Here is a 23002-nt window from a genome sequence, read left to right as displayed (position 1 = left end):
ATACTTGTATTTTAATAATTGACAGCACATGTCAAAGTCAACAAATTACAGAGCTCAGGCAATGCAATGCAGTGTGTTTCACTCTATGTTATTGGTTACTTAATTTAGCAAACAGGATTTTTGACTGCATTTAAAGAGGAAATCGGCAAATCAATACTGAATTTTCTGTAGAAGGGAGAAGCATAAAATTATTCAAGTTACCACAGAAACAAATTAAAGCAAACTGGTGCCACAAATCAAGTAATTAGGCAGAAAGAAGAATTAAATATCTTCAAAAATTATTGATTTATGATACTATGTCAAGTTTGAGACATAAATATTTATTATCTTGAAACTCCCTCAATGCTTAGATTAATCTTATTCATGTCATTCTAATAAAGGGCAACTTAGCTAAGTCCAAGTAGCGAAGAGTACCACAATACTCTGTTACATTTGCCTCTCCCCTCAGAAGCAGAGCACACATTTTATGTCAAACTATTCCATGCACAGGGAACATTGCCATACTGGGTACATACAACCTCACCACGGTCTGCAGGATTAGACTCCTGTATGTACTCTGGAGCAGTCCAATAAATCTAAATGAAACTGCCATCAAGTAGAGAGGGACAGTGTTTTCAGTCTTGTCCTAGAGTACAGCAAGAAACATGCTGCACTATGTATTTGCCTTACTACTGAGTTCTTCCTGCCAAGAAGTGAGTTTTTCTAAATACCAGAAGCAGACAGAGAACTGTATAGTTTTAAAACTTTATGCTTTTTTAGCTGGACATCAGCAACAATCATTTCTTCAATAACACACAGTGCAAAGGGTTGGCATTTTCACTGCAGGACTCTAATCTGATAAGGAGCCAAGACTTGAGCCAAATCTCAGCAAAAAGAGAAAGAAGAAATAGTACGTCTTCCTCTTTTTTTTTTTCTTTCCCCCCTTCCTTTACACAAAACATTACCAAACTGGCCTTTAGTGCAAGTTCAGCTCAGAGAAATAATTCTTGAAAACCCACTGGTGGAGAGTCCGTTTCCTTCTTCTTTCAGGTTGAAAAGGAAATTTTCTGTGAGTTTACTGTAATGGAGTGTTTGTCTGTATCAGAAACAGCCTGACCTCTCCAGCCACAAGATGAAATACCAGCAGCCCACTCTGTCACTAGTTCACTATTAGGAAATTACATGGGAGGAAAGACACAACACAAAATTCACAGGGAAAAAAAAAAAAGAAACAAACAAAAAAAAAAGACATCAACAGTAGTGGGAGTGAATGAACAAGCTTAATAATGAAGCCAGTAAAAAGGAAAATACCCTCTGGCCAATTGATAATAAAAGGTTACTTGAGGCAAAGGGTCAGATCCTGAGTGGTGTAAAGTGGTTCAACTTCTCCAGCATCAGCAAAGTGACAGTGATTTACAGCAGCTGCAAAAAGCCCCACGAGACAGAAAAACCCAGCTATAAAAATGGAATTGGAGGCCCACATTTTGCAAAGCTTGCACTCACTTTTAGCACCAGACTGAGGTACAGAGGTGACTCTGAGGGTTTGTTTCTGCGGGGGAGTTCCTGTGAAGTAAGCTGAAGTGTGAATTTACACTGCATTTGCTGCTGGGTCTTTAAGTAGGCTGTAAATTCATACCCTAGCCTATTTTTCAGGGATTTCCCCAAGTAGATAAGCCCTAAATTAGCCTCCTAATCATGGAGGCAGACAAAATAAATAGATGTTTTCAAAACTGCAGACCCACACAGGAATCTCTTTATTGCTTGCAAGGACAAGCAGGTACTGGATGGTATATATATTTTATTGTAGTCCTGCAAGTGCATGGTGCCTTTCTTTCCAGCATTGGCTTCTGAAGCCCCCTCCAATCATCTCACTCAACAACCCTCCACTTCAAGAAACACCTTCAACCCCCCTGGCCCTGGCCCAGCTTCATGCCAGATTTCCATACCTTGGCCCCTGCCTCTTCCCTTCCCCATTCTAGTTCCACATCTGCAGGTCTATGTCCTCCTTACCTACTTTCCCCTGACCCTCAGGGGGAGCAGTAACACTGCCCTGGTGCAGAGGTGTCTCCTCCTACCAGTTCCTTGCCTCCGAACCAACCTAACCATGTCCTATCCATCCACGCCTCACCCATTCCCTAAAGCAACTGGACCCTTGGGTTAATGGATGCCCTTTGAAACCTCCTTCAGAAACATAAGGTTAACCCTCTGCCAACAAATGCCAAGAAGCTGGGTGAGATTACTCACACTTTCTTGGCTGAAAGAGGTTTTTACATGCAGCCGAATGGGAAGCCAGAGGCCTTCAGCGGGAGACAGAGGAAGCAGCTAGTATGGTCGCAGCTTCACCAGAGTCCTCAGGCTGGGCGCTTTGGTCTAGCATGAGCGCCTTGAACCACATGAGGCCCATGCTGTCTCCCTGGAAGCTGCAGTGAGACTGTAATAGAGCAAAGCATTTATGCCTTGGCTAATCTGGGACCTTGCACTGCTGTAACAGCTGCCTGTGCTGTTCTGCTGTGCTGGCTCAGGCACTCACCGCAGCAGTGTCAGCTGGGTTCCGCCTGTGGCCACACCACTCTAACACAGTGACAGCATGGTATCCTGAAGGTTCCTTTTCAAGAAGTCGATTTACTAATATTCTCTGTCACCTGATGCAAACATGAGGTTTCTCAAGAGCATCTTGGAACACTCTCCTTCAATGAAATCCCTGATTTTGCAAAGCATGAAAAAGACACTCAGTTAACTATTAGAAGTTTGAACCCTAAAATCAGTGAGGGAAGCAAAAAGGCAAAAAATAACTTTTGACATCACCAGAAGAAACTAGCCACAGTGAACAGTCATCACATACACGACAGTATTCCATACCATCCTTATCTGTTGGAGGAGGTAACAGCAGTCTAAAGAACAGGAACCACTTGCTAACAGGTACAAGACTGAAAAAAATATCTGAGAGACGCAGGTCACAGAGCAGTTGATCCTTCCAGCACTTGCCTAAGTATAAGTTTCACCTTTGATGCACATGAAGATTCTGCACAATCAGCATCTCTGAGCACAGAAAGAGCTCAGCACCCTTTAAGACTATACTGCAGACCATTTCCTCCACTCCATTACCTTGAGCTTTCTTTCTGCCACTCTTCTTTGTACCATCTGCAAACATGTGTGCAATTGAGTTGTACCAGCAAATGCACTTAAAGAAAGCCAGTGTTTCAGCTTCACAGAACAATCTTCAGGGAAACTGGTTTATATCAGCTTAGCAGCATTTATTTTGGAAGTGTCTGTGCTTTCATCCAAACAGAAAGCACCAACAACACAGTAAGAGCACCCAAACCCCACTAAGCCAACACCAGGATTAATGATAGCTCACAGAACACTGTTTCATATCAATCCACAGAGTAAAAAAAGTAATAGAAATTTTGAAAGGTACATAAATAGCAGAGAACAGCAATTGCATCACCAACATGATGCAAGTAGAAGAGAAGGTTGGGTAGTGTGGAAAAAGTCTTCTGTGTGAATTATTCACTTAGCTGAAATAATTTATCTTCCCTTTTCATCTTGCCCTGTTCAGGAAGAAAACAATATATTTGAGTACGGGATACCATACAGTATCCTCCACATACAGACAGCCCTTGCTTCCCACTCCAAAACAAGACATTCAAACTGGGCCAGCCGCATTAGAAAATTGAGTGCAAAAAGGTGGTTGTGTTTTACATTTTGAAATGTGAAAATCTGAGGTTCCAGAGGTGATTATAGATGTTACATTGATCTTGTATCACTGACTTCAGCAATGCAACCTACCATCAATGATTCCAAAACCACAGCAGCAAGGATGCTTACCTGCTCCACGTGCAAAATGTCTGCTCTGACCTGACTCAATGTCATGCAAGACCAAGATGACACAGTATTAGTGCCACGTGGATGTGAGCAGAGAGCCACTCTTCAATCTACACACAATGCATGTAGCAATGGCTGCATTAGCTCCGTACTTAGAGCTCTACTCAAGGCTAGAAAGTACAAAAACCCTCTACGTGATCATGTTATGAAACCTTGTCATATTGCACATATGCAAAACAAAGCTGAACTTCCACTGCAGAAAAAAATTTAGTTCAGACACTTCTGAATAATTGGTAACCTGAATATTTGTTAGTCAATGTAATGTCACTAGCATACTCATACAACTATGTCCTGCATTTTGGATGCCCTGTACCATTTAAAAAGTACTGGTATTTGAAAAGAAGGATGGCCCCACGCAGCTAGAGTACCTCAACCCACAGCCTCAGGCAACCCATGCAGAATCTGAGATGGCCAACAAGTTACTGGAGTACAAGGAGAAAATTATGGAGATATAGGAAAGTAGTGTAAAATAGAAAGCAGACAATGGAGGTCACTGCATGAAAGGGACTCTGAAATGAAGCTGTACATACCAGTATTTCTGCTGAACAACAAGAAGACACAGGGTGTGAAGGGAGTAATGCTGTGTTTTCACAGAGGTAAGCTGTAATAGGTTTCCATCTTTGGTCTCAAACCTATGACAGCAATATTTTGTTTACTTGTATGATGCATCATTTGGGGTAATGTACCTATATAAATGTATGGACTTTTGAAAGAGCATTTTATGTTTTTAATTTTCAGGGTATAATTTCTTTTGTTTGTAGCACTCCCAGGCTATAGATTTCCTGTCTAGCATCTCTCTCATGGTATTTAAAACTCCAGAGCCAAGCTACTCTAAGTCCTTACTGAGCATACCACTTAGATGATAACAGGGATAACCACCAGCATATTGCCCAGAAAGGGCACCCCAGAGAATACAGTCATCAAAAAACATCCAGCGAGGCAAAGGAACAAGGCCCTTCACATTAATTTAACAACCTACTATCCCCTAAAATCATTGTCAATACTAATCTATTTATCTAGCAACTAAACAAATGTATATTAGTTTCCTATGAAATAACACATTGATTAAACCTTAGAACATTTCAGGCAGGGCATATTTCTCAAATAAAAATCAGACCTTATTAAACCTCAAAGGAAATTCCACATAAACACACAGCATCAAAGAGCCAGGAGCATGTAAGTATTCGGTCTTAATTTTAGTCAAAATTCAGTGAGTTCTTTCCAGTTGTTTCAGTTGCAACATTTTCAGAAGCATAGAGAACTGCTCTTTGAGAGCTAACCAGTAAAAAGAGTGCAACTCTCCTTCTTAACACCGTCACATAGTAGCGACAATACATAGATTTTATGCCCTGCTAAATGTAAAATATTTTAGAAAAACAAAACCAGGAAACAAACTGGGATTTGGTCAAGAGTTCATGCTGGCTGAATCACTGCAGCGTGGAAACCACCAGCTCTAAAGATGGAAAGTCCGGAGCCATTCATTCCCTCAAAGAAAGAAAAATGTAAAGAGAAGGGGGGAAAAGGTATTTTGGCTTGCTGGTAAGCTCCCCTGACATCTGAAACACAGGAAAGGCTACCTGTAGATAGGTGCCTTGACCTTTTTCCTCCTCATCTCTCTCTGAGCAGGGCCAGCAATTTGATCTGCATCATAGTTTTTCATATTGGGTGCAGTGAGAATTGTTTAAATGTCGCTCCCTGACTCAACATGCAGAAATGCTGTAGGGTCATGGCACTGCTTCTTCCCTCCACATCCTGCACCTACTGCCCTCTTCGGCTTTTACTCAGGAAAAAAAAATCTAATTACTAAATTCTACATACTTTACAGATTGAACATGGCCAGTTTCTAAGTAGAGATTCATTCAGACTTCTCTGGATTGCCTTTTGTTATCTGAGAGCTGCCAAAGAAATACTGCTCAGAAGCAATTAAGGCCGACTGTTCTTGGACAAAGACCTGCAACAATCAGCGTACTTAGCAAGGCAACACAGTCATTTTGAAAGAGGCCTGGAGAATCCTACATGTTGTTAGAATTTATCTTCACAACTGCTGTCAAGATCTAGTAAATCTGTTTGTGTTCTGCTCGTGCATTTCATTGTGTCTCACAAGCCAAAATCTTACTAGCAAATCATTTTAGCAAAGTCAAAAGCCAAACTGTTGTGCATGCCCATTGCTTGTAGCAAGGGTAACGGTTCTTGACAATAACTGTGCATCTTTGGCATTCCTTGTTTTCAAAGTACTGGCATACATAAACGTGCTATACTTGGGTACTAAACACATTTGTCTCAGCTAATCATCATGTTATTTGGCATAATCCTGTCACTAAAGTTAAGAATCTTACCAGCTTCCTGAAAGCATTCAGACTCACCCCATCACTCTATCTGCAGCAGCCTTTTGGCTGTGCTGGATGGGATGACCAAGAGCCATAGCACGAGAGGAATGTAACTGTTGCACGACAAGAGGGGAGCTAGTCCAGTGGCCAAACATTGTAAGCTGAGGAAACCCCAGATGGGTTCTGCAACATATTTCCTTACACAGACTTATCTACATCATTTATTCTCCCTGTGCCTCCGCTCTGTAAAATGGTACTTTTATATAACAGGGTCTGTGAGAATAAATACTGTATGAAGTGGCACACTGACAAGGAGCGTGGAATCTATGATAACTCCCCATTACCAACCAGTCATTTTTAACACTCAAAAATGAATGATTCCAGAGAATGTTACAGTGGAAGTGACTCACAAAAGACTGAAGAATCAACAGTTTCTCGAACTGAATTCAGTTTTGTGAGTGTAAGTTCTAAAGGGTTCATTTACCATGGTGATTCCATCTAGAAAGCAGTCTTTGAAAACTATAAGCAGCTTCCTACAGAGCAAACCGCTTGCTAGCAGCAATGTTAATTCATAGCACTGGTCACAACGACCAAGGAAGCCTTTCAACAAAGCAAAGCACATTCCAGGATGTCCTGAGAAAAAGATCTATAAAAAGTGCACATCAAAAACCTGGGCCTCTTGTGCATTAGTTTTGCACACTTCTTAATGCAGCTGGTGTTACAAAGTGCTTCCAGCCCTATCAAAATTTCATGGGCAATTTCATCAGGAGGGAATCCATTCTGAAATACTAAATTACAGTAACCTTAAGATAGGCACTAACTTTCCCGAGGTGTTCTTTACTCTGAAGAGAAGGCAGACAACAAAAAGCTTGAGCTAACTTCACGGTCACCTTGCATATGTCTAAAAGCCATTTTTGTCCCTCTACCTTACTGAATAATATTGTTTCATTGGACAAAACCATACCACGGTCTTCCTTTTAAGATATATGTTAAGGGAACTGCATCTTTTTTAATTTTTGAAACATACCTAGACAGCATTGCATCAATCATTCTCCCTTTCTCTTTCCTGGAGGGCTTACCCTGCACTACAGCTCCCGGTGACCTCTTCATGTGCTGTACTCCTCTGAGCTTTCACTGCTGTCAGCTCCACATGCTGCCAGCATCTGTAACATGAACAAGCGCATGCTGAGTATTCCCTCTGCCCTGTCCCGTGTCACCACTCCCACCCTACAGTCTGGCAGGGTGCATTACATTAGTTTTCATTGGGTTAGCAGTGTGCTTCTGAAGTCAGCCCCCTCAAATGCCCCACTTACCGTGCTTTGCTTTGCATCGCAGACCAGATCCCTCTCAGACAAAACTAAGCTGGAAGAGGTGCCCCGGCAGCACAGGCAATGCACAGCAGCTGCACACAGCGTGCAGTCCAGGGGGCCTTGCTAGAGCTGCAACTCGCCAGGTCCACTCCTAGTTGCTGCTTTACTTGCTTGTGTAGAAGTTGTCTTGGAGTATCAGCATTCATTCTCCTTCAGGGAAATGTAACAAGCCCTTTCCACTCTGCATAACCATCCAAAACTCACATTGCTCCCCTCCACCCCCCCAAGAAAGCAGCCTGATACCTGTCTTTTCAGATATTCACCCAACCGGCACCTCCAGTGGATTTGAACTGTTACCATTTTGGACTACTCTTTGCTAAAACTGCCTGTCATCATTTAGGTCCTTGCTCCCCTGCCAGTATTCTGTCACTTACCTCTTCCCTTTCACCTGTTTCTACTCTTCCTTTCTTTATTTTGGACTCTCTTGTTCTGTTTTATAATTTCAGTTATGAATAAAGCTTGAACTCATCGCTAACACCAAATTCATCTGAAATTAAAAACTCCTTCGTCTTCTGCGATTTCTTTGATTTTGTGTGACTGAATTTCTATGCAAGTTCTACCAGTGCAATCTGGAACTTCATGCTATCTATAGAGCAATCATCTCCTCTTATTTCTCAGTTTGCTGCAGCAGTCTTTTCCTTTGTGGGCCAACCCAGGACCCATGGAACTGAATGGAAGGACCTCATCTGTCTGCAACAGGCAGTCCCCTAACGCACTTAATGAAGTCATTCAAACAACTGATACTATTTATGTTAAATCTCATGGCTACATGACATTCAGAAATAACCATGTATGTTATGTGTCTTTTGCGAATACGTTTTTCCTATTATACAATCTGAAAAAATACTGGGTTTGTTCTCATGTAATTGTAAGAATCAAATTTATATACAAGACCTTTAGAAAACAGAGACCCACCTCTAAATGCAAAGAACAAACATTTGCATTACCTATTTATATTAAAATATGCAGAAATTTCCAAAGTATTCAGTCAACTTATAAATTTTTATAACTTCTTCAAATTGTTAACATTTTTTTAACACACAGCATTATTTCAGCTTTGTGGAAGGCTCAATAACAATCTTTCTGGTCTGGAAAAAAGGAAAGAACATTATAATAAAGAATGCAGAATAAATAAAAACAAAACAGTACAAGCCGTACATCCACGCATACAAAGACAACTTTCATGGTGAGCTATAAGCAATTATAATAACACAATGTGCTGCATGTTGATTTCACCAGTGAAAAGAATTTCTCCAGTTATTGAAGAGTTTCCTGGCAGAATTTCAGAAAAAAAAATTCTGACATTCTCCCAATCTGACTTCTGTGCAATGCAAGTCATGCACATTTTAAACACCGATGAATAATACTGCCTTTCTTCTGCGAACTGTTAACAGCTGTAGAAACTATTATAGCCTGCTTAAAATCATGTCTCTGTAGTCAATACTCTCCAGACACTTAGCAATACTAAAGCTATTCCTGGGGCTAAATTAGAATTGCTATGTGAGTACAAAGTTTGATTTATGTTGAAATGAAACAACAAACATCTAATCTTTCCTTTTTTAAATAGCCATTCATATAAACACGAGTATCAGCTGCATAACTAGAAAGTGATACACTGAATTTACAGAAATTAGACAAAGGAAGACCACCCACAGTTACCTTCAAGGACAAAAGATTTGTCAGAGAGCAAGAGATTGCTGGTGAAGATACTTTGCACAGTCGTGGCTGCCCTAATGTTCTCATGGTGAGGCTGTGGTTTAAGAGAGTGATGCCTGATGAATCTCGTTTTTCAAGTCTCCTGAAAGACACAAAATTGATCAGCAGCCCAGTATCATACTGTGGTGATGCCCACCATCAGCTGCTTTCAGACTGATCACAGGCACAGCGGACTCCCTAATAAAATCGTTCAGATGCATCCAAGAGGAAGTCAAGGTCTCTGTGTGCTAACATCATTATTTTGCATCCCAAAGCACAGGTGGGAACAGGAGATATGCTCAGTTGTGGTTCCTCTGACATTTTTGAAACAATGATTGGGAAGGGAGAGGAGAAGACAAGTGGAACAAGAGCAAACACATATAAATTTCAGATATGTTCTATAGATTCACGTATATTACTAAGATGTGCTGAAAATACAGTTTTGATTCCTTACTCTAACAAACTGCCACCAAAGTTCCTTTATTTTTTTATACATCTTCACCTTTCAAGAAATGAAAACATATAAGTCAATACAATCAGATTTGTGGAGGGTTTGTGATCCCTGATAAAGACAGCAATTAATTCAACCAGTAACAATAATAAAGTGAAGGTTAAGCTAATTTGAAGACACTCCTCCTCCCAAAGAGTACCATAGATTGTTCAAGAAGACTTTAACAGCCTCAAATTAATGAGGCTGTTAGATTGCCCCAACATCATCTAGATTAATTTTAAATCTTCAGCTGCTAAAGTATCTACAAAGGTGAAAGATAGAAAGGTGAAAGTTGTTCAGCTCATTACTAGTTTTTCTTCTGTTGATAAATTAAATTTTTTAAAGCTTCACATTTGCATCTTCTAATCAGAGCTCTTAGGGAAGTCTCGGCGTACACCGGTATTTCCCCACGTTGCACAGGTACACCTTCACCTTTTCCAGCAGACAGGCAAGCACTAGAATAGCCTGTCTGCCCTTCAGCTGCCCCAGATTTCATCAAACAGAGCTTTCCACACACAGTCCCAGCGCCTGGCTCAGGAAAATGCTGCTGAGTTGCACCTGTGGCAAGTTCGGTGCTGCTTTCCAAAAAGTGGCTGCTGTTAGCTCCACCAGCTAACCTGCACCCTGGGGACAGTCTTTGCTAAAAATGCACATGAGCGGTGCAGCTGCCCAAGGATAGGAACTCACTCTCGCTAAAACCTGCATTGCCCGCCACTGTCATAATGGGACTATGCAAGACTGAGGACTCCAGAAGCAAAACAAAACTTGAAATTCCAAATGCAGACCTAACACAGAGCAGAACTGCCGTAAGTCTACTTGCAGGTAAAATTCAACTTCTTGTGTTGGGCTTGACAGCACTGTTATTTTTGAGAGAACTCCCTTTGACTTTGCTCAAGACCCCAGTTTGTGTTTACACAGTCTGACCCCAGGCTGTTCCCAGCCCTTTGCTTTTCTTCCTCCCTGCTCACTTTCTCACTCCCTCCACTCTTCTTATTCCTTTTGTTCGTGCGTCTCCTTTTCTTCTCTGTGCTTTTAGCCTTATCCCATGCTACCCTCTGGGCTAAGATCTGTCTCCCTGGGAGGGCTTTGGATGCTGTAACTCCATAATCTGGGATAACACTCAGATTCAATCGTAGTAAAGCTGACCCATACCATTAGGTCTCTCTTGCCAAGTATCCTCTGTCCTTCCTCCTGCCTCTTTGAACGATCTTATCCTGTCTTTATTTAGTATCTGTAACTTCACTATCTTCTTGTCCTTAACTATTGACCTACATTTCATATTTGCTAATTTTGCCATACTTAGACTGAGAGCTCCTACAGGCAGAGTAAACTTGTTGGATTTTTCCTTCCCTTGTCTATAAAATGTTTTCCTGTAACAATGGAAAGAGATGATCGGAACACTAAAACATACGGAAGGAGAAGGTGTGCACATAAGGGGGAAGAGGACCCACCATTTTCTTAAATTTTGATAGGTACCTAAGAAATAATTTTTCTTCCCTCCAAAAATGCTGACGATATGCAACGCAAAAAAATATTGTTTAGAAAAAAAGCATAAAAAATGCACCAAGGTTACTAGTAGCCATTATATCCTTTGGTCTGGGAATTTCAGCTGGGCTCTGATTCTTAATTCAGCACAGTCACAAGGCAACAGTGTAATTACAATCCTCTGGGGACTGCAAATGAAAAAATAGTTACGTTCAAATCCACTGATTTCCAAGGTCACAGATTTGAGATCAGGGCAGCAGGGAACCAAACAGCCTTACAAAACTTACAAAGTAAGTACAAATCATGCAACTAGGAAATTCTCATTCAAAATTCAAAACGCCAACCTGATTTGCTAAACACAATGGTCAGTAGTTCCACTGAACTGAGTAAGAAAAATTAGGCTGTGGATTACAAGGGCAGATAATTTACAATGGGAGGCTGACAGTGGACCACATGGAAAATTCAGTGGCTTGGACGCATACAAACTTAGAGAGAGGGTGAAGCAATGGCTATTTTGAGAATCGCTACTAGGCACAAACCAGCATACTGCTATGGAGTGCTAATAACATACGTGACATGCACTAATGGCTGCAGCATAGGCAGAAAAAGTCAAATAACCTTGTGATATAAAAAGCAGATTTCAAGTAATTTCATCCATCACAGAGAAATTAAACAGAAAAATCCCCAGCACGTAGGCACACGGTAAACGTGAGAACAGAGTTTCCCTTCCCAGCAACGGATCAGGAAGATCTGATCTTTGGCACTAATTCTGGAATGAGACATCTTTTACAATAGGTTACCTCCTTACCTGCCTGTGTGTAGAAAAGTCACTGATAACTAAAAAACTCTAAAGCAACCTTCTGTGCTGCTTTTCTGTTATAATCATTACACTCCTACTGCTCAGAACTGAATGGTATCTGGTATCACTATCCTAACACATGTAACTATCCATCCAGACAATTACATTGTGCCTCTCATAGTGGGGAGGGACTACGAACACTTGGGGCAAACAGCACTGCTAACGCTTCCCATTTTGGCTGGTATCGCCTTGCTAGTGCAGCCCACAGGCAGGTGCTGTCATTTCTGACAAGGCTGTTGGGTAACAGTGACAGGAATCTGTCAGATGCTGCCCACACACAGGCCATGTCCCACACGGCACGCTGACCTCCTCCAAAGAAGTTTCATTTTAAAATTCTACTGAACATGTTACAAATACCAGCCGGCACCAAGCGATGTATTGCAGGGAAAGGGAAAGGCGTAACAGTCAAGACAAAACAATGGGGAAATACCCTCTGAGGGCAGCGGTGGGCTTGCCAGACCTCATGCTGTGCTTGGTTGGAGAAATGGGTTGGATCTCTGTAACGGAGGGACACTTGGCCCATCGAACAAGGTAACATGCAAAGGTACCTCTGTGCTTCTCACGCAATGCCCTGACCCTGTGGTTGCCAGAATATTAGTGCTGTCATAAAGATGACTTTAAAGCAGCCTCAGGCTTTGCCAAGAATAAACCACAAGTGCCTTTACCTTCACAAGATCATATTCACACCATGTGCAACTCCTTTTTCCCCAGAAAAGGGGGGGACAGAAAGAGCTCTGTGCCAATGCATAAGAGGATGCATGTTAAAGACCTTTGACATTGACTTGATACAACCACACAGCCTGCCATCTGTTCTTCCCTTGGACAAGGAAATTCTGAAGGACCTACTTACTCCTGCTTCCTGCCTTCATTACACCACTTAAGGTGCAAAGCTGATGGAGGTGAACAACCAGTTACATTTCCTAGGCAGGCAATAAAATATTGGAGGATCTCTACTAGCAGATGAGCCTTTGCACACCTAGCCATGACAGCTCAGAGCACTTCTGCTCCCGTGCAAGAGGTTATCAGACCCACAGCACAGCTTTAAACTTTAAGCTAAGTTTAAAACGTATGTGCTCCCTGTGAGACAAACGTATGTGCTCCCTCTCCCTGCCCTGCTGCAAGCAAGCTCTGCACTTGGATCAATTGGATAGGTGGCAATACCTTCAGCTACACAAATAGATTTGGAAGAGCTCTTCTGCAGCGCACTGGGAGCTTGGGTACAGTATGCAATGAGGTAATTTCAGTATTGTCTCTTTAACGAAAAGAAAAGGCCCTGAAATTACTTTTGCTTTTGGAAATTATATTAAGACCAGTGCAGAAACTGGTAGCAAAAAGAGATTCATGAACACCAACAAAGTGATTCACCAGCCCCTCACTAGGAAGTGCTATCATTGCACCACGTCTCCCTGAGAATGGCACAAGAGACAGGACAGGACAGGAAAGGGCTGTATTCTCCAAAAAAGAAAGAAGTATTAAATCTGCAGGTGTGGGCAGACAAACAAGAGGGGACACATTGTCAGTGCTCTGGGCAGCGAGTTAGGTGCCCAGCATGGTCACTATCAGATGCTTGTAAGCACTACGGAAAAATACCAGAACATTTCCAGTCTAGTCTGGGATAAATTGCAAATTCTGGGTATATTGTACAATTACACCACAGCCCAACCAGATTCTTCTCAACCTGATCCATCCCTCCAGCCACAAACAGTAAAATCCTTTCTTGCCTCCTGCTTAGCAGCCAAATACCAAGCGTGCTCTCACATCCTCTTACCTAACTCTGTCCCACGTTCTTTGACCCACAATATTGCCTCCGCACCCCAAAATGGGCTCTCAGCCTTGCCAGGGATCCATACACTGTGTACACACAGTATACACTGCATATACACTGCATATACACAGTATGCCTGCTCCACCCCTCTGCCCTGCCCAGCGACGTTACCCAAGTGCTCCAGTGCTTCGCAGGTCAAAAGGCACAGGACTGCTGCACATCCAGCTGGCCCAGGGAACCCCAAAGCACTTCCGACCCCTGTGCTGCACTGATTCTCGCCTCGGGGCTCACACTAAGGAGAAGCTGAATACGTGTATGAAGCTACTGGGGAGCAGAAAGCAAGGGAGGTTTAGGTTTCAGCATGGGTGTGCGCCACATGTTGTCTTCAAGAGTGACACAGTGGGTAACAGGGTTTTTTCAGTTCTTAAAATGTACCTCGTGTTGGACATGACCATGCTCTCTGCAGTTATTCTGGGCGGTATCAGCTTGTCAGCACCACAGAGCCCTAAGTGTGCTGCACTCTGCATGCCTTGGAATCAATGGTCTGCCCCTTGCAAAGCAGGCAGCAGCAGGCTTGCAGCTGCATAGCTACCAAACTGACAAACTGACATCACCCAGATTAAGAGGATTTTCTTTCGGTTAATCTTACTCCTTTCTCCTCAGCCTGCCCTGTGTGCCAAGAGGTCAAAGTACTACGCCTCCAGTTCACTTCATAGCGATGCTTCTCCCTCCTCGACAACTCTCCTCTCAAAAAATCTACACTTACAGCACCTAACATCACCAGCCCCGAGCATCTGAAAGACAATAAAACCAGTGCTTCTTGCCTCCCCAGCCTGCTGCCCAGCTATGCCAGAGATGAGGGAGGGACACTTGAACGCAGGGAACTGCCAGAGAAGAGAGTGGCAGGTTTTTTAATCACTCAGCTTCTCCAAAAATCCTTTAACTCTCTGTAGGAAGACTGGTGGGCCTGCTGCTGTGCAGACCTGCTGGCCCACAGCACACCAGAGGTTAGTGTCAAATCAAGGCTTTAGGAGCTATCACAGAGCAGCACTGGAGAGGTCATCTGCAAGGAAGAACAAGTCCCATGCCATGTAACATGAAAGCAAGTTATAAGTATTTATTCTGCTATCACTCCTAAACCCCCAGGGACTGGCCTTTTAATGTAACTCACATCCTCCAATCTAGTAACCTCCGTTCCCTGGAGACGTTCCTGGTGCTGGAGATGCATAGACAGGGCTTAGAGCTGAGCAGCTCTGGGAATTCTGAGGTATCCAGCCACACTTGGTGCCAGCCAGAGCAATGCAGGACTCCTCAGCCAATCCACCTGCTTCGCTGGGTTCACCTAGAAAAGCAAGCCAGCCACCCAGCAGCTTTCCAGCTCAGCCCTCAGTCACACCCAAGCAGCAGAGCGGAAGGAAAGCTGCTCCCTCTATTCCAGCAGTGCCCGCAGGCTCTGGCACGCTGACCGACAGCGCCTGTCCCAGACACCCTGCATCTAAAAGGACAGATAGTCAAAGGGAGGAGGCACACACCAACAGGGACGTCTCTGTGTGGCTGGGCATGAGAGAGACCGTATTCTTGATATGGTTTCAGTGTTCCTGTACATCAGACGTGATCATAGGGGAACTCAGTCAGCAACAGAACATGGAAACGCCCCTTCCTTCAGCCAGACACACTATCCTTGTTGTGTGTATGTGGGACTCCGTTAAAGTCATGGAGGCGCACCCCAGAGACAGCAGACTGGAAGAGATCACAGATACCTGGTTTATATCAGTTACCCAGAAAAGTGAATGGTCCAACTCTTCTGTGTAGTATAAAACCTCACATACCACAGGAACAGAAGCTTAAAGTCCACATCGTACTTTACTTTGTATGTGCATCTTCCAGTGATGTCAACTGGATGCGAGCCTCTGATGCTCAGCCAGTGCTACTTTTGCCAGAAAGTATTTTCAAACCTACCCCATCAGCTCTAGGCTCATGCTTATGTCCCAACAAAATCTGATGTCTCTCCACACAATCCACACTTGCACTATACTTTTACATCATAGAAGGGGGGTGGGGGGAAGCTTGCAAAGTAACATTTACTTTGTCAAATTCTGAAGGTTTTCTGAAAAGTGAAAGCATTTTTAAATCTTGGCCTCAGGAAAAATGTCCTCTGCTCTCAGGAGTTTGAATGGGACGGCCACATTTCTAGGCATAAGGACAGCTTACCACAACTCCCAACAGGTATCATTTCACCACAGGGCATGAGAGCAGAGTTCCTGAAGTTCAGCTGGTTCCTGAAGCACAGCTGAGGAGTGACATTGTGTTAAGCTACAGCAACGTGATTGCTTCCAATAGTCTCTTTTATATTCCAAGGGATAAACTATCCTTGTTCCAAGGCATGGGTCAAAATATTGCAAGAAATGCAGGACACAGAACAGAAGAAAGGTTATTTTCAACTTGTTAGGCTTCTCACAGTTTTCAGATGCTGCACACAGATTTAACCAGTTTGATCATTTTGGTTACATCAGAACATCTTTATATCAAAACAACAAACTTCTTGTTTTTACATCCTTTTTTTTTAATTCTAGTTATATGCCACCCCCTTGAAGTAAAATAGCTCAGATTCACACATAAAGATTGAGATGAGATAATGGAAACAAAAGAGAATGAATCAACTGGTTTTGTACACAGAATAAGCATCTATAGTTACAAAGCAGCCTATGCGCTGACTCTGCCTTGAGTTACATTACACACTGGCCCCTTGGATCCCAGGGCTTGAAATCACCTTTGCTCTCTCTGTCACAGGTCAAGTACAGCTCAGCCAAACCAGGAAATTGGTGCCAAACAGTTTGTATTTCCTACAATTAAATACTGAATTCTCCCTTTATAAGTCGCTTAGGAGTCACACTTGCACAATTATTTGCATACACAGCCACTTTATTTCAGGCCCAAATATAAAAAGCCATTAACAGTTGGCCAGATTCTGCTCTCACTTGCCCTAGTGCAAAACCACGTCATTTCCACCAAGCTCAGCGGAGCTTGAGTTTCGTACCACACATGGAAGAGCAGAACTCCTTTTTCACCAAGGCAACTTGCATCACCAGTGTGCTGCCGTGCCCGCAGCACACGTGGCCTGGAGCTTTCTGTTCTGCTGCACACACTGCCTCCCCTGCTCACCGTCCTTCTCACTCCTCTGCAGTCCCACCATACCCCTCGCGGGCCTTTACTTTAAATGGACAGACCAGAGCAGGTTACTTATTCCCCTTAATTCATTAGATTTACAAGAAGCACGCCAGCTGAGTAACACTGAACAAAGACAAAATTGTTTCTACAGTGTATTTACACACAATAAAATGAACCAACCAAGCAAACAAACCGTACACAACATGCCCTGTTATTAACTGAAACCAGAAGAAACTCTCTTCAGTACTTCCAGTGCTTATAAATGCGTGCTTATGTCCTAAGTAACCTAGAGCTTCCGGCAATTCCTTAGTCCTAAAAGCTTTGAGCCAAGTTTTCTCCACACTATTTACTCCCTGGAGCTCACAGGAGGTAACAGGTAACTGGTCTCCAACCCTGTTTCTTCAGAGCCCTCTGCACTGAGGGCACGTTTTGCTTATTCTCCCTGACTGACAGATCACCTGGTTTAACTTCTGCTGGACAGCCTTCATTCGCTATACGTGTCACAGCCACTGTCACACTCTCAGGCACGGTATCATTCCCGGTGCAACACCCGGCTGGTGAGGGACAGGCAGCATGGTGCCAGGGGGCACCAGGAGCTGCGGCACTGGGAAGCAAGCACTCTGCTGCCAGTCGGGAGGCAATTCCAATGAGCACGAGCATGCACAGCAACAGTCTAAGATAACAGAAATCTTAATCCTGCTGTCCCTGCATGCCTGCAAGAGCTGGGTTCGGAGTCACCATTCAGCTCTTGTACAGATACAGTGTTTACAGTTCATAACCATTGCTTTGTGCTTTTGTTTCTGGTGATGTAAAAAAGCAATTCCCAGTTACCAAATGTGAGCGTTTGCAACCATGATGAGGTATGTCCAGAGGCACGGCTCTCGGTACGGAACACACAGAGCTCGCTGGCCAAACAAGCTCTTGCTCTTCCCAGCAGGCAGCCTGACCCCGGTCGTGATTCACACGCTACCCCACGCAGCAGCATCCCGCAGGATTGTGTGTCCTACCGACAGTATTCTGCCACCTTGCGTGACCATATCAACAGCCACATAGCCTGAGAGGCACACTCACCCGAAACAATTCCCCTTGCATAAAGGGAAAAGTCATTTATTCCACAAATACAAGGCACCGTGAATCACCCCAGCTTGACTACTGATCCATGTCAAAAAAGTGCTCGTTTCAAGGGCCCTCTTCTGCCACCCTTCCACTGAACAATTTAATTGAGAGGAAAAACTTGACATGCCACAGCACAGTATTTCTGACATTAATTCATGTGGGTTTTTTTCCGCTACTAGAACTCACGGAAGCAGAAGATTGTCACATTTTTCAAGTGGGAGATGCCAAGATCTGGGTTTCGACTCTCTGGTAAACCTGGAAAACAAGACAAGTGGCTAGCTCCTCTGTGGGCGAACCTGCAGCGACTCAGCTAAGCGTACGTAGATGAGGCGAAAACCCAGAACAGAATCAGACAATCCCGTTCCAACTGTGTACAGCCACATTTGTAAACACAGAAACTGGCCATTATTTTTTAAGTGGAGTATTATCATCTTAGTAAAGCTGCAGTATGGCTCCATGCATTCAGCGTTGTAATTCTCAGACAAACTAGGGTAAAAGCACATCAGATGTACAAAACAGTTCTTATAACTGCTGGGCAAGGACAACTGTAAGGGCACTTGGGCAAGCTTGCCTGCACCTTCTTGTATAAGGAATCAGTGGCTGGACACTGTAACATACTGTTTCCCTACAATGCAGTCCACTATCAGCTACAGATCCTTCCGTTCTGCCTCAAATACCCATATGCTGACACGGTGTAAATACATGGTTTACATGTATGTTTTATTTAGCACAAAACAAGGAGCAGTGGTGCATGTAGCATTTGGTTTTAATACCGTACACACACAAACATAGATGCAGGTAAGATCGAGATATCAGGTACACATGGGAAAGATTTTTTTTTTTTAATATTCTCTCAAATATTTCTCACCATTACTGGAAACCTTTCCGAAGTCTCCCTAGTAGCATCAGTACAAGTCCAAAAGGTCACACGAATGAGGCCCTCACTCCCCCTGTACACCAGGATGAACTCACCCCAACACACTGCAACAAGGATGAAGCTTTTAGCTTTAACTCAAAAGGACTACAGCCTACCGCAGGAAGACAGCAGAACAGATCAAAGGCATCCCCAGAGACTTAGGTGAAAAAAGTGCCCAAAGTTACTCAGCTGTTTTGTGGACTTACGGTTCTGTTGGCATCTTCATACAGTGTCATAAATGTAACTGCATACATAAAAATACAGTCACAACCCTGCCACGAGTTCCATGCGAACAGCTCTCTGTAAGCAATGTCAGCTCCTTCTGTGTGCAAAGCCTTGCCTATACAGGGCTGCCTGCAGGATTAGGACTATAAACTATATACATAAATGCTGGTAAAGTGTGTTTACATAATATGTAAATAGGTAAAGAAAAGTACATTCACACCAACTACTGAGGAAAGAAAACAAATCATTTTTCTACTGCTAAAAGTACTGAATCACTTACCATCTGGTTTGGGAGAAAAAAAAGACTCAGTCCTATTCAGCTACGAAGAAAATCCTGTCTAAAAAAAGTAATCACATGCTAGATCCCCCTAAGTTCAATTTCCAGTCATTTTAACATGGAAACATGGAGAGTTTTGTTTTCCTGGAGGGGAAAAAAACCCCACCCAACAGAAAAAACCAGAAGGATGCGTGGCTTTTTAGGCCCTGTCCTGCAAGCTCTAAATACTTAGCTATGAGGAACAGTGAAAGCTCTTTTTCAGGAAAAAGCTGAGTGTCTGCATCAATTTCTGCTGGAATGCATCCTAATTTTCCAAGAAAAATCTGCCACACTTTTGCAACCATGCTGTGAAATGTGCAAGTAAAATATCTGAGCTAATTTTCCTTTATACCTTCATAACTTTGGGGTTTTTTCCTCAGTCATCTGAAGAGAGACCTATGAACACTGTAGCATAGTGCAGAAGTGGCATCTACTGACAAGCATATTATTCTAACTGAAAAAGAGCATGTGGTCCTCTAAACGCCAGCAGTACTAGAGCACAACTAGCAAAGGTCACGTTTCTAGCTTTGATAAGCATTTGTTATTTCCCAGCTTGTGACTTTTCACTGTGTCCTCAAACATACCATTAAAATTACGTCCTTCCTTTTTAAAGAAACTGAAATTTTTTATATCATCATTTCAACCCACACTTCAAAACCTAGCCTACACATAGCACTGATTTTCCAAATGCCTTTATATGTGCCCTTTAACAGTTGTTGATCCCGCAACTGCATGTCATGGAACCAAACCGTCCCCTCCTTGCCTCGTTCCCTGCACGTTCAAATACCAACTCACCTCTGCATGCTGCCTCTCTGACCTCATACACTGACATCTCACTCACACTGACATCCCTTCCTTCCTTCTTCTTCCTCACCATTTTCCTCTACTAACCAATTGCCAACATTTTCTAATTCATGTTCTTGTATTTTCATACTTTTGTCTTGGAATTAAGTCAAATCCTGGTTGAAAACCACAACTTTAAGAGAGATCAATACCGCCACATGGGTGGTTGTAGGAGTCCTGTGGGTCCTGGCCTTTTCCTTCTGCTTCCCTCAGTCCACCTCTCGTGTTCAAACACTTGCATAAAATTTTCCTCCTCCTTGTGGAAGCCACAAGTTTAATACAGACCCTTTACCTATAGGACAAAGAAGGATTTTACTGGATTAACCTAAACACTACAAGCACCTGAAAACACCAAAAGAAATTTCTCTGTCCCACTAAATACCCACTAAATTTTACTGTGCACTACTTCTTTTGCTGAACACTCTTTCCATGAAAAAAATGTATCATTTATTTAAAATAGAAGAATGTTCCTTGACTATTCCTTAAAAGATACTTATTCTTTCCTTCTTAAATTTAGCACTATTGATTAACCCTGTATAGATCCCCACTGGGATAAATTTGATCCCGAATGGTTAAAAAATGAAATAATTCTCTCTTGTTGAAAAGAGACCCTTGAAACGATATTTTACACATATAACCAAAGGCAATCAGGTTACTATGACTTCATGCACTACTGCTTATCACCTGTGTGACCATATGCAGTCCTTACTCGTGACTGCCAAAAGGAATGGCTTAGCTTAAGGGTAGTCTGTGCTAAAGTGGTTTTGGCAGCGAGGGAAGGCTGTGAGTGAGCACCCAGCAGGTTACAGTGACTCAGCTGCACAGCACTAACTCTTTAAGCCACATAAGCTGGGTTATTTTAGAACTTGCTAGTCAGGTTGCCTAAAAGTTGGTGCGTGATCACTACTTAGCATAGCACAAGCAGTAGGAGACCCACACCTCGTGCCCTCTGGGACCCCAGAATTAGTAAACTATCTACTTGCAACCCTCAGGCTCTAACAGAGCAGAATCACACCCTACCCTAGTACAAAAGTGCTTATACACCACACCTAGCTCCAGGCAGGCAAAAGTAAATACGGCCCTGAAGTCTGCGACAATGGGAGAACAGACACGCAGAGAGAAACGCAAGGCTCTCCCTGCAAGGGAGCAGCCTTCCCCATCACTGCCCCACAACGAGGACACTGAGTCTTCATACGCTGAGCGGGCCCTTCCCCTGGGCCGCATCAAGGCCGCCTTCCCCTGCCGTTTGAAAGCCAGCTGCTGAGGGGAGGGCTGGGGGCCAAGGGAGCTGCTTCCAAACAGAGGTGACCTTGCAAGCTTTCTCCCACCCTCCGGTTTTCCACCGAGTGGCCAAACGGGACCCTCGGGATTCTCTGAAAAAGTAACAGAGTAAAAAAAAACACGTGGAGTTTGGCACTGATGTCAGAGGCTGGAGGGGCCCCACGGGTCTGGCAGGCAGTGACAGAATTCAAAGGACCTACAGGGAAGCAGTTTCTACAACAGCGGAGGGCCAAAAGCGCAGCCAGCACCAACCAGGTGGCCGCTCCCTGGCGTAACGGTGGTGCGACCACAGCACCCCGCACTCACCGCTGGGCATCAGGACCGGCCCCAGGTCCTCCACTTCACCAGTAACCAGACAAACCCCTCATGCTAACAAAGCAGCGGGACTACAGCCAAGCATGACTTTCATTCCGTACCAGCTATCCCAGGAAAGAGGTTTCAACTTTCCCAACAGGTAGTGTCCGCATTTAAATTAACAGGAATTTATATCAATAAAATGATAAATGACTTCTATGCATTTTCCTGGTTTTCAATGCACTTATGTAAAATATCAAATAATTTTAATATAGCCAGAAATAAAGATATGCAGAGAAGAAATCACAAGTAAACATACCACACCTTTAACGGTGCCTTTTCTGCTGGCACTTAAAAGACTAAAAGTGATGGTCCAAATGACAGTGTTCCATATGTTGTAAGATTAACCAGCTTAATCAATGATTCCCATTTATTTCTAATTACATTCTTCATAACAAAGTATCCATACGCATTCCTGTTGATATTTTATGTTGAAAGTTATGCCAGTAATAAGAAAGAGCGGCAATACACAGCTTTTTGTGGACCAGAATTACACTTGCAAATTGAGCTGTGGGTTTCTTTCATCTCAGTAACTAAATCTCAGTAAATCTTTTTTTACTTTCCTGCCTGTATCTGAGGACTCAGGATTATGGACACTTCAACACTATTCTTGAATATATTTTTTAAGTTTTAGGCATAGAGGTCATATTTTTCCCAGATTATATAGTTGGAAAACACTAAAGATAGATGAAAAACTTAGAAAACTCAAGTAATAACTCTTTCTACAACCATCAGGGGATTTCTCCCGCTCACTCTCTCCATTTTTTGTCACCGCCGCATACAGCTGGCAAGTGCCTCGCGCAGCTCCACAGCTGCAGTGGCCGAGGGCGACAGCACGCAGGCAGCTCTGGCCAGAGGTACCCTCCTGCAAACCACACGTCGAGAAGGGAGTGCACAAAGGGAGGGCAGTTTCTAACCACACTGGTAA

The 23002-nt window shown here is 43.2% G+C and overlaps 1 long non-coding RNA gene across 2 annotated transcripts; it reads right to left on the bottom strand.

Annotated features, from left to right (window-relative positions):
- Positions 1–3186: 3186 nt before the first annotated feature.
- Positions 3187–13994, bottom strand: LOC121094271. 2 transcript variants are annotated; one of them, XR_005829793.1, is made up of 6 exons: positions 9221–13994; positions 8509–8649; positions 7505–7711; positions 7271–7354; positions 4395–4496; positions 3187–3530 (listed from the first exon to the last, which is right to left on the bottom strand). It is a non-coding gene; the product is annotated as an uncharacterized LOC121094271 (long non-coding RNA). The 2 variants fall into 2 exon arrangements; XR_005829792.1 differs by having other exon boundaries at positions 8509–13994.
- Positions 13995–23002: the final 9008 nt, after the last annotated feature.

The sequence above is a fragment of the Falco naumanni genome, chromosome 9 (assembly GCF_017639655.2).
Source record: "Falco naumanni isolate bFalNau1 chromosome 9, bFalNau1.pat, whole genome shotgun sequence".
In the NCBI taxonomy this organism is placed as follows: Eukaryota; Metazoa; Chordata; class Aves; order Falconiformes; family Falconidae; genus Falco; species Falco naumanni.
This window is presented reverse-complemented; position numbering and strand designations above follow the sequence as displayed.